At 34.1% G+C, this 17,696-nt stretch overlaps 5 non-coding genes across 5 annotated transcripts; all 5 read left to right on the top strand.

The window, feature by feature from the left end:
- The first annotated feature begins 5,396 nt into the window (after nucleotides 1-5,396).
- Nucleotides 5,397-5,476, top strand: TRNAL-UAG (transfer RNA leucine (anticodon UAG)). The gene has a single exon. It is a non-coding gene; the product is annotated as a tRNA-Leu (tRNA).
- Nucleotides 5,477-12,483: 7,007 nt separating this feature from the next.
- TRNAL-UAG (transfer RNA leucine (anticodon UAG)) lies at nucleotides 12,484-12,563 on the top strand. Its single transcript has one exon. It is a non-coding gene; the product is annotated as a tRNA-Leu (tRNA).
- Nucleotides 12,564-14,255: 1,692 nt separating this feature from the next.
- TRNAL-UAG (transfer RNA leucine (anticodon UAG)) lies at nucleotides 14,256-14,335 on the top strand. Its single transcript has one exon. It is a non-coding gene; the product is annotated as a tRNA-Leu (tRNA).
- Nucleotides 14,336-15,476: 1,141 nt separating this feature from the next.
- On the top strand, nucleotides 15,477-15,556 carry TRNAL-UAG (transfer RNA leucine (anticodon UAG)). The gene has a single exon. It is a non-coding gene; the product is annotated as a tRNA-Leu (tRNA).
- A 1,558-nt stretch (nucleotides 15,557-17,114) lies between these two features.
- Nucleotides 17,115-17,194, top strand: TRNAL-UAG (transfer RNA leucine (anticodon UAG)). The gene has a single exon. It is a non-coding gene; the product is annotated as a tRNA-Leu (tRNA).
- Nucleotides 17,195-17,696: the final 502 nt, after the last annotated feature.

Genomic DNA, 17,696 nt, shown 5'->3' with positions numbered 1-17,696 from the left:
ACCCTCCATAGCTAGCATACGTTCTTCCAGCAACTTGTACTTGCCATCTCTTGGAGAGTACTGTTCATTCTCATAATCTTCATCGTCGTCCTCGGAGTTGAAGAGATCAACATCCTCCTCTCCTGAATCATTTTTTGTCTCCTCTTCTTGATCTTTCGGAAGTCTAATCTTGACTCCTGCAGCCTGTCCTTTACGCCTCATTCCCAGGTTAATGTAACTCACAGGTTTCGGGTCTCTCTTCTTCTCGAGCAAGAGAGCCTTCAATTCTTCCTACCCCTTGGATAAGCTCAGCATCATCTCCTGGAATTGAGCATTCTGAGCCTGGAGATCTTTGACAGTTTGTTCGAGGGCCATTTTTCTGTTTAATAGGAAGACCGTGAGAATATTGATCCTTTAGAATACCTGTTATGCAATGTTACGTCATGCTATGCAATGTATGAAATGTTTCCAAGGACTTTTGGAATTTAACTTTGCGTAAACCACCAAAAAGAGAGAAACTTTTATTAATAATTTCTTTAATCATTGTTCATTACAAGAAATAATAAAAATACAATGAAAGCTCAAGTCTCCCAGGGACGGCTTCTTTTTGGGCGAAGATATGCATTGAGTCTTCGTTCCTCATTAAGCTGGCTGGTAAGTTCTAACACTTTCTTCCTTTCTGCAACAAACTGAGTCTCAAAAGTATCCCTTTCCTCTCTCAACTGGATCCAGGATCTCTTTAATTCTTCAACCTCGGTAGGCATATCTGGATAAGGAATGATCTGAGGAGTACCTCCTTCAACCTCTGGTTCAACAATCAGCGGTCCGACTGCAAGGTATGGCATGACAAGTTCACGAGCTCTGGCGCGTACCCACCTGAGATAAGGTTCCATAGGAATAGAGTTTTTCTATCCTAAAGTACTTCTTTTCACCATGCCCCAAGCTCGTACAAACCTTTGACAGAGACCTTGAGAGTCGTTGTCATAGTCAAACACAGTGTCTTGAAGGATTACTTCATGTGGACCATCTCTTCGAGCATAACCAAACTGACGTAGGGCTAAAGCTGGGTTATAAGTAATACCTCCTCTTATCCCTAGGAGTGGTACATTAGAGAATTCTCCACAACGGTCAATGATGATAACATTTTCTTTGAGATGAGGACACCAACGGATGTCTGAATGGGAGAGCGACATTATCCTTTGAGACCATTTCAGATTTTGCTCATTCTTCAAGACTGATTGAGGAAGGTGCGAAATAAACCACCTAGATAATAAAGGTATGCAGCACATGAGAGTCCCTTGCCTTTTCATAGTACGGGTGTGAAGGGAATGCAAAATGTCTCCAAGCAAGGTAGGCACAGGGTTATGAGTGAGAAATATCTTAATAGCATTCATGTCTATGAATTGATCCGGGTTAGGAAATAGCACCAAACCATAGATTAGCAATGCTAGGACATCTTCGAAAGCATGGACATCCATAACTTTTAAGAATTCTCGGGCCTTATTTATCAGAAATTTGGCAAGTAAACCCTTAACTCCACTTCTTGTTACCCAATTGGTTTCAATATCGGACTTTGTCATGTGTAAAGCTGCGGCGACCTCTTCAGACTTCAGAATCTTCTCCAAACCACTGAAAGGTGTTTGGTCAAGGATAGGTATCCCAAGCAGCCTGGAGAATTCTTCTAATGTGGGTACCAACTGATAATCTGGGAAGGTGAAGCAATGATGTTTAGGATCGAAGAACTGGAATAGAACTCTCATCATATCTTCTTTGAAACCGGTAGTAACTAAATTGAGGAGAGAACCATGTTTCTTGATGAACTGAGCATGATCGGGCAGTTCTGCCACTAAATTCTTGAGTTGAGGAGAGATTGCTACAAAATTGATCCGGATGGTCTTCCTGGAAGCCATAACCTGTTTAACAGAGCAAAGCCAAATCCCTAAGTCCTTGAGATGGTTAGTACAATGTTATGATGTCATGATGTTATGATGGTATGATGTTAAATAAATAACAAGCACAAACAAGTCACACAACAATCATTCTTAGGTTTTAAGGCTTGCATGAGTTCCATAGGTAAGTACCCTCCCCACTGAAGTTTGGTTGGTTCAACCTGTCCTAGAATAGTAACCGGGTTCTAGAAGGATCTCAAATCATTGACCTTTCCTTAAGTCCGCTTCAGTGCAACACCAAGCGGTTGACCAAAGCTTCCCTAAAGTCCAATCTCAGAGAGTGTAGTATCGAGTCTCAACCAACCCCAGTCGGAACCGAAGTCAGTTATCTCACTACTTCCTAATGGCTAGGATGAGTCAATTAGGGTTCTAAAGGTCTGGTTAACGTTGTGATGACACCACACGGGAGCCAAATTTTTCCTCAAGTAAACATGAGGAACATCAGGACATCCAAAGTGTCACGTTAACCGTAGCCATCATTTTAACCATTCCAGTATACGCCGGATAGTCGCGATGATCTATTGCTACTTACCTAAGGTACACTAGATCCGGGTGTAGGATCTTTCACTCAAGCATAAAATACCCAAGCCATCCCTTAAAAGTAAATCAAACAATTTGAATAAGTGATCTTGTTTTTAAGGTAACCTCTCTTTTTAACTCCCCAGCAGAGTCGCCAGTTCTGTCATACGGTGAACTGACTTTATGTGTTTTTGCTTTGGAAAGCAAATGTCGCGGTTAGCAAGAGTCGCCACCGACTTTTCTTTTATCCAATAAGGAAAGGTGGAAAAGAACAGGAAAGACCTTAATTTAGATTTTGGGTTCGGGAGGTACATTATACAAAGGGAAGGTGTTAGCACCCTTTGTATCCATGGTTATCCATGGGCTCTTAATTGCTTGATCACTTATGTTTTTCTTGTCTGAAAAAGTGTGTGAGAGCTGTTTAGAAAATGTTTTGAAAAGAGAGTTTAACTTTGTAATGATTCTTGTACGAATGTATACAAAGTATTTATCTCGTTTGATTTTGAAAGTTGTTTAGAAAAATATAACTTGACAATGATTCTAGTACGAATGTATGCCAAGTGGTGATTTTCCAATGGAGGTTTTGAAAAGTGTGAGGTGTGAAAAGTAGTTTAAGTTGTGAGCAAGCATTTAGGAGTTATACCTACCCAAGGTCTTTATGGGTATTTCCTATCCTTATGAGGGTAAAACTGTCCTTACTATTGAGAAGTAAGTAGTTTTATCCTTTGGATGTAAAAGGGTCATCGTAGGGTCATCGATTGGTCATTGATTGGTCATTAAAGGCAACATTTGTAAGGATACCTTAGCATTCGAAGGGACGATCATCATTTAACCGTAGGCTATACTGAAGGGTCATCGAGGGACAAAGGCAACATTCGAGGGACTATGATGATTTAACCGAAGGGTCTTTGCTAAGTGCATCCCCACATTCGCGGGACATGACCATAATACCGTAATATCGTAGGGTAACAAAGAGAGGTCCAAGATCGCATATTTAAAGGCAAAGTTTTACAATTAATTAGATAGCCGTAATCGATTAAGTAATTAGGTCCACCTTAAAATCGATGAAATCAATACATTAAAATCAGCTAGGTAATTTAGGGTGGGTCTCCACATTAAAATTAATACATTAAAATCAGTTAAGTGATGTAAGGTGAATCTTCACAAGGGTATCCCACACATAAAGTGGAATACCTAGCCGGCCGTTTCCTCGGGAATATGTAGTCCTTTACACAATTCAGCACACGGGTTAGAGCATCGAGATAAAGTACAATTGAAAATTGCACCACAAAATAAACACAACAGTCATAAGGTCAGGCCAAATAATGCAGAATTATAATAAATCTTGATTGGATAAACATAAGGCAGAATAGAAAAGAAACAAAACAGCCACTGTCCCGTTCGCTCCTGCTTCGCCTAGCGAAGGCTTAGCGAGTGCTCGCTACAAGCTCGCTTAGCGATGTGCTAGCGAGCGGCTACGGGTTTTGAGTTTGATAGCAGCATTATCTCCGGAACCCTGAACTTTATGGAAGTTAATTACAGGAATAGCATGGACAAACATTCAGGATATTCAGGCATACTTAAATTCACATGTGAAATCAAATTACATATCCGAAAATTTAATCATGATGCCTTTTGCATGTAGAGATTACCGATTAAAAGCATAAAACAGTAGTGATGCGCAAACCTGTTTGCAACTGAGCTGCGATGTTGAAGGGACTGACCACTCTTGGTATCGGATGGAGTAGGGCGGAGGTAACTTCGGTGCGGATGAGCGGCCCTCAGGGTTTCTTTACTCGGAATTCTCTGAGTTAGTCTCTAGGGTTTCTATGCCAGGGTTCTTGTCCGTCTTCGTCTGTCCCTTTTCGTGACTGAAGTGTCGGTATTTATAGTGATTGTGGTGACCTAATGGGCTCAGAATGAAGCCCGAAAATTCTGATATATCGCAAGCTTCGCTAGGCGAAGGAGTTGCTCGCCTAGCGAGCAGGCTAGTTTGGGCCTTTTTCTGGATTGGGTCTGTTGTGAGCTGGGCTTTTGTTCCTTTAAGGTCAGTGCCTTAAAAAATGCCTTGTAATATTAACGGGTAAATTTTGGGGTATGACACTTACAATCGAGTATAGCAACGCCAATGCATAGAGAATGTTATAAGTAATATTTATATTGGAATGACCCGCGATAAGAATACTACATAGTTTGTTATGTAAGTCTCATAAGTTATTTTTATAATCACAGTGGTGTATGCTACCATTTGACTGGAAACCATTAACTCCATACAAAAGGTCATTGAGGAGTTAATCATTTTAGTAGCGTCAAACATTGTTTGTCATAAGACGATTAGAAAGTCAGTTAACTAGGTATTCAATGAGTCATGTGGATGGACATGAGCGGCCTAGGAGGATTTTTCTCATTCTACATATGCATGAGTAATATCTACATACTCCTTAATTAAGTATGATTTTAAAATGCATTATCATGCTGAAATAAATGAATATGCGATATTGAGCTTATTTGTTAATACTAAGTACACTCGGGCATCAAGAAACATAATATTGAATTATACAGGGGAGGTACGAATTATGTCTTGTGTTAGGTATACATATAAGGGCAAAAGAATAATTATACATATGATCATTATCATATAAAGGTTATATGAGATCACATGAAATTATCGTTAATTGGAAAGCAATGATGTCTGGCTAGACACCCTCTCTCTATTTATAATATTAAGTAAATTATTTAACATTATTGTCAATGTTACGAGAATGTAAAAGGTCGCACACATAAGGATAAATAAACGAGAGATAAAATAAATTAATAAGATACATTTACGATTTTGTGGTACATTGTTACGATACACTAATGTTAATTAGGAAAATACTGCCCATGGGAAGCTAGCATAGGGTGAGTATTGTACACGTGTTTAAATTTAACAAAACCTTTCAACATTGAGACAGTTTGGCCGAGTGGTCTAAGGCGCCAGATTTAGGCTCTGGTCCGAAAGGGCGTGGGTTCAAATCCCACAGCAGTCAACTTTTGCTTGTTTCTGTCATTTCGTTCCAAATTATCAGTTCACCCAAAATTTACATAAAAATGTATGACTTAACTGTTTGATTTACTGTATTAAATAGACTAGGTTGTGAAAATTTTCTTAATATTGATTCACTTTAGTTATAAATAAAAATTTGGTTCACCAAACCATTTATTTGGGTCGATATGATTTTATAAAACTAAACCGGTTCAATTTGTTTCTTTTGAATCCTTCTTATGCTATAATAATTCGATTCAATTCAAAATTTTGACATGATTAACTATGAACAATCTTAGTTGTGGTCATTACCGTCCTGGTTCTCGATCTCATAAGATGATTTTCACACACGTTTGTTGCTTGGACTTATAAAAAATGAAGGAGTTGTTTAAAAATATTCAATAATCAGTGATGGACTTCCTTATATCTTAGTTAATGGCTCAATATAAATGCACAAAGTCTTGATTCTTAGAACTATTTCCAAGTTAGTAGTTGTTGGTTGGTTCGGGAATTGACTGAGTTGTTGGACTGTGTATGAAAGGTCTAGATAGTTTTGTGTTTGTGAGGTAAATAAGTTATTCCACCAAATTTCTATAAGGTGTGAGATTAGTCCAAATTTATCCATAAACTATTGGTGTAAGACTCATATGCCAACATATTTATGATTAATGTATTTAAGACTTGTATCAAGTTGATTATTTATAATAAAAATACATTTTTATTATGTTTATTTTCAAAGTAATTAGTTTTTTATAGTATTTAATTGGTTTCATGGAACATTAAGTGTGACTTAAATGTGAGACATCATTAAACATAAAGATATCACTCTAAAAGTATCTATATGTAAGTCTTACAATCGAATATAGCAACGCCAATGCATAGAGAATGTTATAAGTAATATTTATATTGGAATGACCCGCGATAAGAATACTACATAGTTTGTTATGTAAGTCTCATAAGTTATTTTTATAATCACAGTGGTGTATGCTACCATTTGACTGGAAACCATTAACTCCATACAAAAGGTCATTGAGGAGTTAATCATTTTAGTAGCGTCAAACATTGTTTGTCATAAGACGATTATAAAGTCAGTTAACTAGGTATTCAATGAGTCATGTGGATGGACATGAGCGGCCTGGAAGGATTTTTCTCATTCTACATATGCATGAGTAATATCTACATACTCCTTAATTATGTATGATTTTAAAATGCATTATCATGCTGAAATAAATGAATATGCGATATTGAGCTTATTTGTTAATACTAAGTACACTCGGGCATCAAGAAACATAATATTGAATTATACAGGAGAGGTACGAATTATGTCTTGTGTTAGGTATACATATAAGGGCAAAAGAATAATTATACATATGATCATTATCATATAAAGGTTATATGAGATCTCATGAAATTATCGTTAATTGGAAAGCAATGATGTCTGGCTAGACACCCTCTCTCTATTTATAATATTAAGTAAATTATTTAACATTATTGTCAATGTTACGAGAACGTAAAAGGTCGCACACAAAAGGATAAATAAACGAGAGATAAAATAAATTAATAAAATACATTTATGATTTTGTGGTACATTGTTACGATACACTAATGTTAATTAGGAAAATACTGCCCACGGGAAGCTAGCATAGGGTGAGTATTGTACACGTGTTTAAATTTAATAAAACCTCTCAACATTGAGACAGTCTGGCCGAGTTGTCTAAGGCGCCAGATTTAGGCTCTGGTCCGAAAGGGCGTGGGTTCAAATCCAACAACTGTCAACTTTTGCTTGTTTCTGTCATTTAGTTCCAAATTATCAGTTCACCCAAAATTTACATAAAAATGTATGACTTAACTGTTTGATTTACTGTATTAAATAGACTAGGTTGGGAAAATTTTCTTAATATTGATTCACTTTAGTTATAAATAAAAATTTGGTTCACCAAACCATTTATTTCGGTCGATATGATTTTATAAAACTATACCGGTTCAATTTGTTTCTTTTGAATCCTTCTTATGCTATAATAATTCGATTCAATTCAAAATTTTGACATGATTAACTATGAATAATCTTAGTTGTGGTCATTACCGTCTTGGTTCTCGATCTCATAAGATGATTTTCACACACGTTTGTTGCTTGGACTTATAAAAAATGAAGGAGTTGTCTAAAAATATTCAATAATCAGTGATGGATTTCCTTATATCTTAGCTAATGGCTCAATCATAAATGCACAAAGTCTTGATTCTCAGAACTATTTCCAAGTTAGTAGTTGTTGGTTGGTTCGGGAATTGACTGAGTTGTTGGACTGTGTATGAAAGGTCTAGATAGTCTTGTGTTAGTGAGGTAAATAAGTTATTCCACCAAATTTCTATAAGGTGTGAGATTAGTCCAATTTTATCCATAAACTATTGGTGTAAGACTCATATGGCAACATATTTATGATTAATGTATTTAAGACTTGTATCAAGTTGATTATTTATAATAAAAATACATTTTTATTATGTTTATTTTCAAAGTAATTAGTTTTTTATAGTATTTAATTGGTTTCATGGAACATTAAGTGTGACTTAAATGTGAGACATCATTAAATATAAAGATATCACTCTAAAAGTATCTATATGTAAGTCTTACAATCGAATATAGCAACGCCAATGCATAGAGAATGTTATAAGTAATATTTATATTGGAATGACCCGCGATAAGAATACTACATAGTTTGTTATGTAAGTCTCATAAAATATTTTTATAATCACAGTGGTGTATGCTACCATTTGACTGGAAACCATTAACTCCATACAAAAGGTCATTGAGGAGTTAATCATTTTAGTAGCGTCAAACATTGTTTGTCATAAGACGATTATAAAGTCAGTTAACTAGGTATTCAATGAGTCATGTGGATGGACATGAGCGGCCTGGAAGGATTTTTCTCATTCTACATATGCATGAGTAATATCTACATACTCCTTAATTAAGTATGATTTTAAAATGCATTATCATGCTGAAATAAATGAATATGCGATATTGAGCTTATTTGTTAATACTAAGTACACTCGGGCATCAAGAAACATAATATTGAATTATACAGGAGAGGTACGAATTATGTCTTGTGTTAGGTATACATATAAGGGCAAAATAATAATTATACATATGATCATTATCATATAAAGGTTATATGAGATCACATGAAATTATCGTTAATTGGAAAGCAATGATGTCTGGCTAGACACCCTCTCTCTATTTATAATATTAAGTAAATTATTTAACATTATTGTCAATGTTACCAGAACGTAAAAGGTCGCACACATAAGGATAAATAAACGAGAGATAAAATAAATTAATAAGATACATTTATGATTTTGTGGTACATTGTTACGATACACTAATGTTAATTAGGAAAATAATGCCCACGGGAAGCTAGCATAGGGTGAGTATTGTACACGTGTTTAAATTTAACAAAACCTTTCAACATTGAGACAGTTTCGCGGAGTGGTCTAAGGCGCCAGATTTAGGCTCTGGTCCGAAAGGGCGTGGGTTGAAGTCCCACAGCTGTCAACTTTTGCTTGTTTCTGTCATTTTGTTCCAAATTATCAGTTCACCCAAAATTTACATAAAAATGTATGACTTAACTGTTTGATTTACTGTATTAAATAGACTAGGTTGGGAAAATTTTCTTAATATTGATTCACTTTAGTTATAAATAAAAATTTGGTTCACCAAACCATTTATTTGGGTCGATATGATTTTATAAAACTATACAGGTTCAATTTGTTTCTTTTGAATCCTTCTTATGCTATAATAATTCGATTCAATTCAAAATTTTGACATGATTAACTATGAACAATCTTAGTTGTGGTCATTACCGTCCTGGTTCTCGATCTCATACGATGATTTTCACACACGTTTGTTGCTTGGACTTATAAAAAATGAAGGAGTTGTCTAAAAATATTCAATAATCAGTGATGGACTTCCTTATATCTTAGCTAATGGCTCAATCATAAATGCACAAAGTCTTGATTCTCAGAACTATTTCCAAGTTAGTAGTTGTTGGTTGGTTCGGGAATTGACTGAGTTGTTGGACTGTGTATGAAAGGTCTAGATATTCTTGTGTTAGTGAGATAAATAAGTTATTCCACCAAATTTCTATAAGGTGTGAGATTAGTCCAAATTTATCCATAAACTATTGGTGTAAGACTCATATGCCAACATATTTATGATTAATGTATTTAAGACTTGTATCAAGTTGATTATTTATAATAAAAATACATTTTTATTATGTTTATTTTCAAAGTAATTAGTTTTTTATAGTATTTAATTGGTTTCATGGAACATTAAGTGTGACTTAAATGTGAGACATCATTAAATATAAAGATATCACTCTAAAAGTATCTATATGTAAGTCTTACAATCGAATATAGCAACGCCAATGCATAGAGAATGTTATAAGTAATATTTATATTGGAATGACCCGCGATAAGAATACTACATAGTTAGTTATGTAAGTCTCATAAGTTATTTTTATAATCACAGTGGTGTATGCTACCATTTGACTGGAAACCATTAACTCCATACAAAAGGTCATTGAGGAGTTAATCATTTTAGTAGCGTCAAACATTGTTTGTCATAAGACGATTATAAAGTCAGTTAACTAGGTATTCAATGAGTCATGTGGATGGACATGAGCGGCCTGGAAGGATTTTTCTCATTCTACATATGCATGAGTAATATCTACATACTCCTTAATTAAGTATGATTTTAAAATGCATTATCATGCTGAAATAAATGAATATGCGATATTGAGCTTATTTGTTAATACTAAGTACACTCGGGCATCAAGAAACATAATATTGAATTATACAGGAGAGGTACGAATTATGTCTTGTGTTAGGTATACATATAAGGGCAAAAGAATAATTATACATATGATCATTATCATATAAAGGTTATATGAGATCACATGAAATTATCGTTAATTGGAAAGCAATGATGTCTGGCTAGACACCCTCTCTCTATTTATAATATTAAGTAAATTATTTAACATTATTGTCAATGTTACCAGAACGTAAAAGGTCGCACACATAAGGATAAATAAACGAGAGATAAAATAAATTAATAAGATACATTTATGATTTTGTGGTACATTGTTACGATACACTAATGTTAATTAGGAAAATAATGCCCACGGGAAGCTAGCATAGGGTGAGTATTGTACACGTGTTTAAATTTAACAAAACCTTTCAACATTGAGACAGTTTCGCGGAGTGGTCTAAGGCGCCAGATTTAGGCTCTGGTCCGAAAGGGCGTGGGTTGAAGTCCCACAGCTGTCAACTTTTGCTTGTTTCTGTCATTTTGTTCCAAATTATCAGTTCACCCAAAATTTACATAAAAATGTATGACTTAACTGTTTGATTTACTGTATTAAATAGACTAGGTTGGGAAAATTTTCTTAATATTGATTCACTTTAGTTATAAATAAAAATTTGGTTCACCAAACCATTTATTTGGGTCGATATGATTTTATAAAACTATACAGGTTCAATTTGTTTCTTTTGAATCCTTCTTATGCTATAATAATTCGATTCAATTCAAAATTTTGACATGATTAACTATGAACAATCTTAGTTGTGGTCATTACCGTCCTGGTTCTCGATCTCATACGATGATTTTCACACACGTTTGTTGCTTGGACTTATAAAAAATGAAGGAGTTGTCTAAAAATATTCAATAATCAGTGATGGACTTCCTTATATCTTAGCTAATGGCTCAATCATAAATGCACAAAGTCTTGATTCTCAGAACTATTTCCAAGTTAGTAGTTGTTGGTTGGTTCGGGAATTGACTGAGTTGTTGGACTGTGTATGAAAGGTCTAGATATTCTTGTGTTAGTGAGATAAATAAGTTATTCCACAAAATTTCTATAAGGTGTGAGATTAGTCCAAATTTATCCATAAACTATTGGTGTAAGACTCATATGCCAACATATTTATGATTAATGTATTTAAGACTTGTATCAAGTTGATTATTTATAATAAAAATACATTTTTATTATGTTTATTTTCAAAGTAATTAGTTTTTTATAGTATTTAATTGGTTTCATGGAACATTAAGTGTGACTTAAATGTGAGACATCATTAAATATAAAGATATCACTCTAAAAGTATCTATATGTAAGTCTTACAATCGAATATAGCAACGCCAATGCATAGAGAATGTTATAAGTAATATTTATATTGGAATGACCCGCGATAAGAATACTACATAGTTAGTTATGTAAGTCTCATAAGTTATTTTTATAATCACAGTGGTGTATGCTACCATTTGACTGGAAACCATTAACTCCATACAAAAGGTCATTGAGGAGTTAATCATTTTAGTAGCGTCAAACATTGTTTGTCATAAGACGATTATAAAGTCAGTTAACTAGGTATTCAATGAGTCATGTGGATGGACATGAGCGGCCTGGAAGGATTTTTCTCATTCTACATATGCATGAGTAATATCTACATACTCCTTAATTAAGTATGATTTTAAAATGCATTATCATGCTGAAATAAATGAATATGCGATATTGAGCTTATTTGTTAATACTAAGTACACTCGGGCATCAAGAAACATAATATTGAATTATACAGGAGAGGTACGAATTATGTCTTGTGTTAGGTATACATATAAGGGCAAAAGAATAATTATACATATGATCATTATCATATAAAGGTTATATGAGATCACATGAAATTATCGTTAATTGGAAAGCAATGATGTCTGGCTAGACACCCTCTCTCTATTTATAATATTAAGTAAATTATTTAACATTATTGTCAATGTTACCAGAACGTAAAAGGTCGCACACATAAGGATAAATAAGCGAGAGATAAAATAAATTAATAAGATACATTTATGATTTTGTGGTACATTGTTACGATACACTAATGTTAATTAGGAAAATACTGCCCACGGGAAGCTAGCATAGGGTGAGTATTGTACACGTGTTTAAATTTAACAAAACCTTTCAACATTGAGACAGTTTGGCGGAGTGGTCTAAGGCGCCAGATTTAGGCTCTGGTCCGAAAGGGCGTGGGTTCAAGTCCCACAGCTGTCAACTTTTGCTTGTTTCTGTCATTTTGTTCCAAATTATCAGTTCACCCAAAATTTACATAAAAATGTATGACTTAACTGTTTGATTTACTGTATTAAATAGACTAGGTTGGGAATATTTTCTTAATATTGATTCACTTTAGTTATAAATAAAAATTTGGTTCACCAAACCATTTATTTGGGTCGATATGATTTTATAAAACTATACAGGTTCAATTTGTTTCTTTTGAATCCTTCTTATGCTATAATAATTCGATTCAATTCAAAATTTTGACATGATTAACTATGAACAATCTTAGTTGTGGTCATTACCGTCCTGGTTCTCGATCTCATACGATGATTTTCACACACGTTTGTTGCTTGGACTTATAAAAAATGAAGGAGTTGTCTAAAAATATTCAATAATCAGTGATGGACTTCCTTATATCTTAGCTAATGGCTCAGTCATAAATGCACAAAGTCTTGATTCTCAGAACTATTTCCAAGTTAGTAGTTGTTGGTTGGTTCGGGAATTGACTGAGTTGTTGGACTGTGTATGAAAGGTCTAGATAGTCTTGTGTTAGTGAGGTAAATAAGTTATTCCACCAAATTTCTATAAGGTGTGAGATTAGTCCAAATTTATCCATAAACTATTGGTGTAAGACTCATATGCCAACATATTTATGATTAATGTATTTAAGACTTGTATCAAGTTGATTATTTATAATAAAAATACATTTTTATTATGTTTGTTTTCAAAGTAATTAGTTTTTTATAGTATTTAATTGGTTTCATGGAACATTAAGTGTGACTTAAATGTGAGACATCATTAAATATAAAGATATCACTCTAAAAGTATCTATATGTAAGTCTTACAATCGAATATAGCAACGCCAATGCATAGAGAATGTTATAAGTAATATTTATATTGGAATGACCCGCGATAAGAATACTACATAGTTTGTTATGTAAGTCTCATAAGTTATTTTTATAATCACAGTGGTGTATGCTACCATTTGACTGGAAACCATTAACTCCATACAAAAGGTCATTGAGGAGTTAATCATTTTAGTAGCGTCAAACATTGTTTGTCATAAGACGATTATAAAGTCAGTTAACTAGGTATTCAATGAGTCATGTGGATGGACATGAGCGGCCTGGAAGGATTTTTCTCATTCTACATATGCATGAGTAATATCTACATACTCCTTAATTAAGTATGATTTTAAAATGCATTATCATGCTGAAATAAATGAATATGCGATATTGAGCTTATTTGTTAATACTAAGTACACTCGGGCATCAAGAAACATAATATTGAATTATACAGGAGAGGTACGAATTATGTCTTGTGTTAGGTATACATATAAGGGCAAAAGAATAATTATACATATGATCATTATCATATAAAGGTTATATGAGATCACATGAAATTACCGTTAATTGGAAAGCAATGATGTCTGGCTAGACACCCTCTCTCTATTTATAATATTAAGTAAATTATTTAACATTATTGTCAATGTTACGAGAACGTAAAAGGTCGCACACATAAGGATAAATAAACGAGAGATAAAATAAATTAATAAGATACATTTATGATTTTTTGGTACATTGTTACGATACACTAATGTTAATTAGGAAAATACTGCCCACGGGAAGCTAGCATAGGGTGAGTATTGTACACGTGTTTAAATTTAACAAAACCTTTCAACATTGAGACAGTTTGGCCGAGTGGTCTAAGGCGCCAGATTTAGGCTCTGGTCCGAAAGGGCGTGGGTTCAAATCCCACAGCTATCAACTTTTATTTTTATAATCACAGTGGTGTATGCTACCATTTGACTAGAAACCATTAACTCCATACAAAAGGTCATTGAGGAGTTAATCATTTTAGTAGCGTCAAACATTGTTTGTCATAAGACGATTATAAAGTCAGTTAACTAGGTATTCAATGAGTCATGTGGATGGACATGAGCGGCCTGGAAGGGTTTTTCTCATTCTACATATGCATGAGTAATATCTACATAATCCTTAATTAAGTATGATTTTAAAATGCATTATCATGCTGAAATAAATGAATATGCGATATTGAGCTTATTTGTTAATACTAAGTACACTCGGGCATCAAGAAACATAATATTGAATTATACAAGGGAGGTACGAATTATGTCTTGTGTTAGGTATACATATAAGGGCAAAAGAATAATTATACATATAATCACAGTGGTGTATGCTACCATTTGACTAGAAACCATTAACTCCATACAAAAGGTCATTGAGGAGTTAATCATTTTAGTAGCGTCAAACATTGTTTGTCATAAGACGATTATAAAGTCAGTTAACTAGGTATTCAATGAGTCATGTGGATGGACATGAGCGGCCTGGAAGGGTTTTTCTCATTCTACATATGCATGAGTAATATCTACATAATCCTTAATTAAGTATGATTTTAAAATGCATTATCATGCTGAAATAAATGAATATGCGATATTGAGCTTATTTGTTAATACTAAGTACACTCGGGCATCAAGAAACATAATATTGAATTATACAAGGGAGGTACGAATTATGTCTTGTGTTAGGTATACATATAAGGGCAAAAGAATAATTATACATATGATCATTATCATATAAAGGTTATATGAGATCACATGAAATTATCGTTAATTGGAAAGCAATGATGTCTGGCTAGACACCCTCTCTCTATTTATAATATTAAGTAAATTATTTAACATTATTGTCAATGTTACGAGAACGTAAAAGGTCGAACACATAAGGATAAATAAACGAGAGATAAAATAAATTAATAAGATACATTTATGATTTTTTGGTACATTGTTACGATACACTAATGTTAATTAGGAAAATACTGCCCACGGGAAGCTAGCATAGGGTGAGTATTGTACACGTGTTTAAATTTAACAAAACCTTTCAACATTGAGACAGTTTGGCCGAGTGGTCTAAGGCGCCAGATTTAGGCTCTGGTCCGAAAGGGCGTGGGTTCAAATCCCACAGCTATCAACTTTTATTTTTATAATCACAGTGGTGTATGCTACCATTTGACTAGAAACCATTAACTCCATACAAAAGGTCATTGAGGAGTTAATCATTTTAGTAGCGTCAAACATTGTTTGTCATAAGACGATTATAAAGTCAGTTAACTAGGTATTCAATGAGTCATGTGGATGGACATGAGCGGCCTGGAAGGGTTTTTCTCATTCTACATATGCATGAGTAATATCTACATAATCCTTAATTAAGTATGATTTTAAAATGCATTATCATGCTGAAATAAATGAATATGCGATATTGAGCTTATTTGTTAATACTAAGTACACTCGGGCATCAAGAAACATAATATTGAATTATACAAGGGAGGTACGAATTATGTCTTGTGTTAGGTATACATATAAGGGCAAAAGAATAATTATACATATGATCATTATCATATAAAGGTTATATGAGATCACATGAAATTATCGTTAATTGGAAAGCAATGATGTCTGGCTAGACACCCTCTCTCTATTTATAATATTAAGTAAATTATTTAACATTATTGTCAATGTTACGAGAACGTAAAAGGTCGAACACATAAGGATAAATAAACGAGAGATAAAATAAATTAATAAGATACATTTATGATTTTTTGGTACATTGTTACGATACACTAATGTTAATTAGGAAAATACTGCCCACGGGAAGCTAGCATAGGGTGAGTATTGTACACGTGTTTAAATTTAACAAAACCTTTCAACATTGAGACAGTTTGGCCGAGTGGTCTAAGGTGCCAGATTTAGGCTCTGGTCCGAAAGGGCATGGGTTCAAATCCCACAGCTATCAACTTTTATTTTTATAATCACAGTGGTGTATGCTACCATTTGACTAGAAACCATTAACTCCATACAAAAGGTCATTGAGGAGTTAATCATTTTAGTAGCGTCAAACATTGTTTGTCATAAGACGATTATAAAGTCAGTTAACTAGGTATTCAATGAGTCATGTGGATGGACATGAGCGGCCTGGAAGGGTTTTTCTCATTCTACATATGCATGAGTAATATCTACATAATCCTTAATTAAGTATGATTTTAAAATGCATTATCATGCTGAAATAAATGAATATGCGATATTGAGCTTATTTGTTAATACTAAGTACACTCGGGCATCAAGAAACATAATATTGAATTATACAAGGGAGGTACGAATTATGTCTTGTGTTAGGTATACATATAAGGGCAAAAGAATAATTATACATATGATCATTATCATATAAAGGTTATATGAGATCACATGAAATTATCGTTAATTGGAAAGCAATGATGTTTGGCTAGACACCCTCTCTCTATTTATAATATTAAGTAAATTATTTAACATTTTTGTCAATGTTACGAGAATGTAAAAGGTCGCACACATAAGGATAAATAAACGAGAGATAAAATAAATTAATAAGATATATTTATGATTTTTTGGTACATTGTTACGATACACTAATGTTAATTAGGAAAATACTGCCCACGGGAAGCTAGCATAGGGTGAGTATTGTACACGTGTTTAAATTTAACAAAATCTTTCAACATTGAGACAGTTTGGCCGAGTGGTCTAAGGCGCCAGATTTAGGCTCTGGTCCGAAAGGGCGTGGGTTCAAATCCCACAGCTGTCAACTTTTGCTTGTTTCTGTCATTTCGTTCCAAATTATCAGTTCACCCAAAATTTAAATAAAAATGTATGACTTAACTGTTTGATTTACTGTATTAAAGTCCAGGATTTCTTGATCTTAGAGTGACCCTACCCAACTAACTCTCTCTAAGTAAGAGCTCGCCCTGACTTAGTCTTCTCGATAGGAATGAGAGAAAAGGTCAGTCCTTCTCCTGTGAGAGACTCCGAAGTGGGCTGCTTTCAAGGGCTATAATTTCCCTGTTTCGACGTGAGATTGGCTTAGCTTGCTTGGTCTTTCTGTGTACCTAGAGTAAGTCTTCCCATAGAGCTTCAAAGATTCTGGTCTGGTTCGAGAAGCCTTATAAAGTCGGATCCTTTTTTTTGTAAAGTACCCGTGGGATTCGATTTGCCAACTGATCCGAGGGTCAGGAACGGGAAAAGAAGAATAAGTAGGACAGGCTCGAGGTCAATTCTTTCTTTTAGGAGAGATCCCACCCCCCTTCTTT

The sequence above is a fragment of the Lathyrus oleraceus genome, chromosome 3 (genome assembly GCF_024323335.1).
Source record: "Lathyrus oleraceus cultivar Zhongwan6 chromosome 3, CAAS_Psat_ZW6_1.0, whole genome shotgun sequence".
Taxonomy (NCBI): Eukaryota; Viridiplantae; Streptophyta; class Magnoliopsida; order Fabales; family Fabaceae; genus Lathyrus; species Lathyrus oleraceus.
This window is presented reverse-complemented; position numbering and strand designations above follow the sequence as displayed.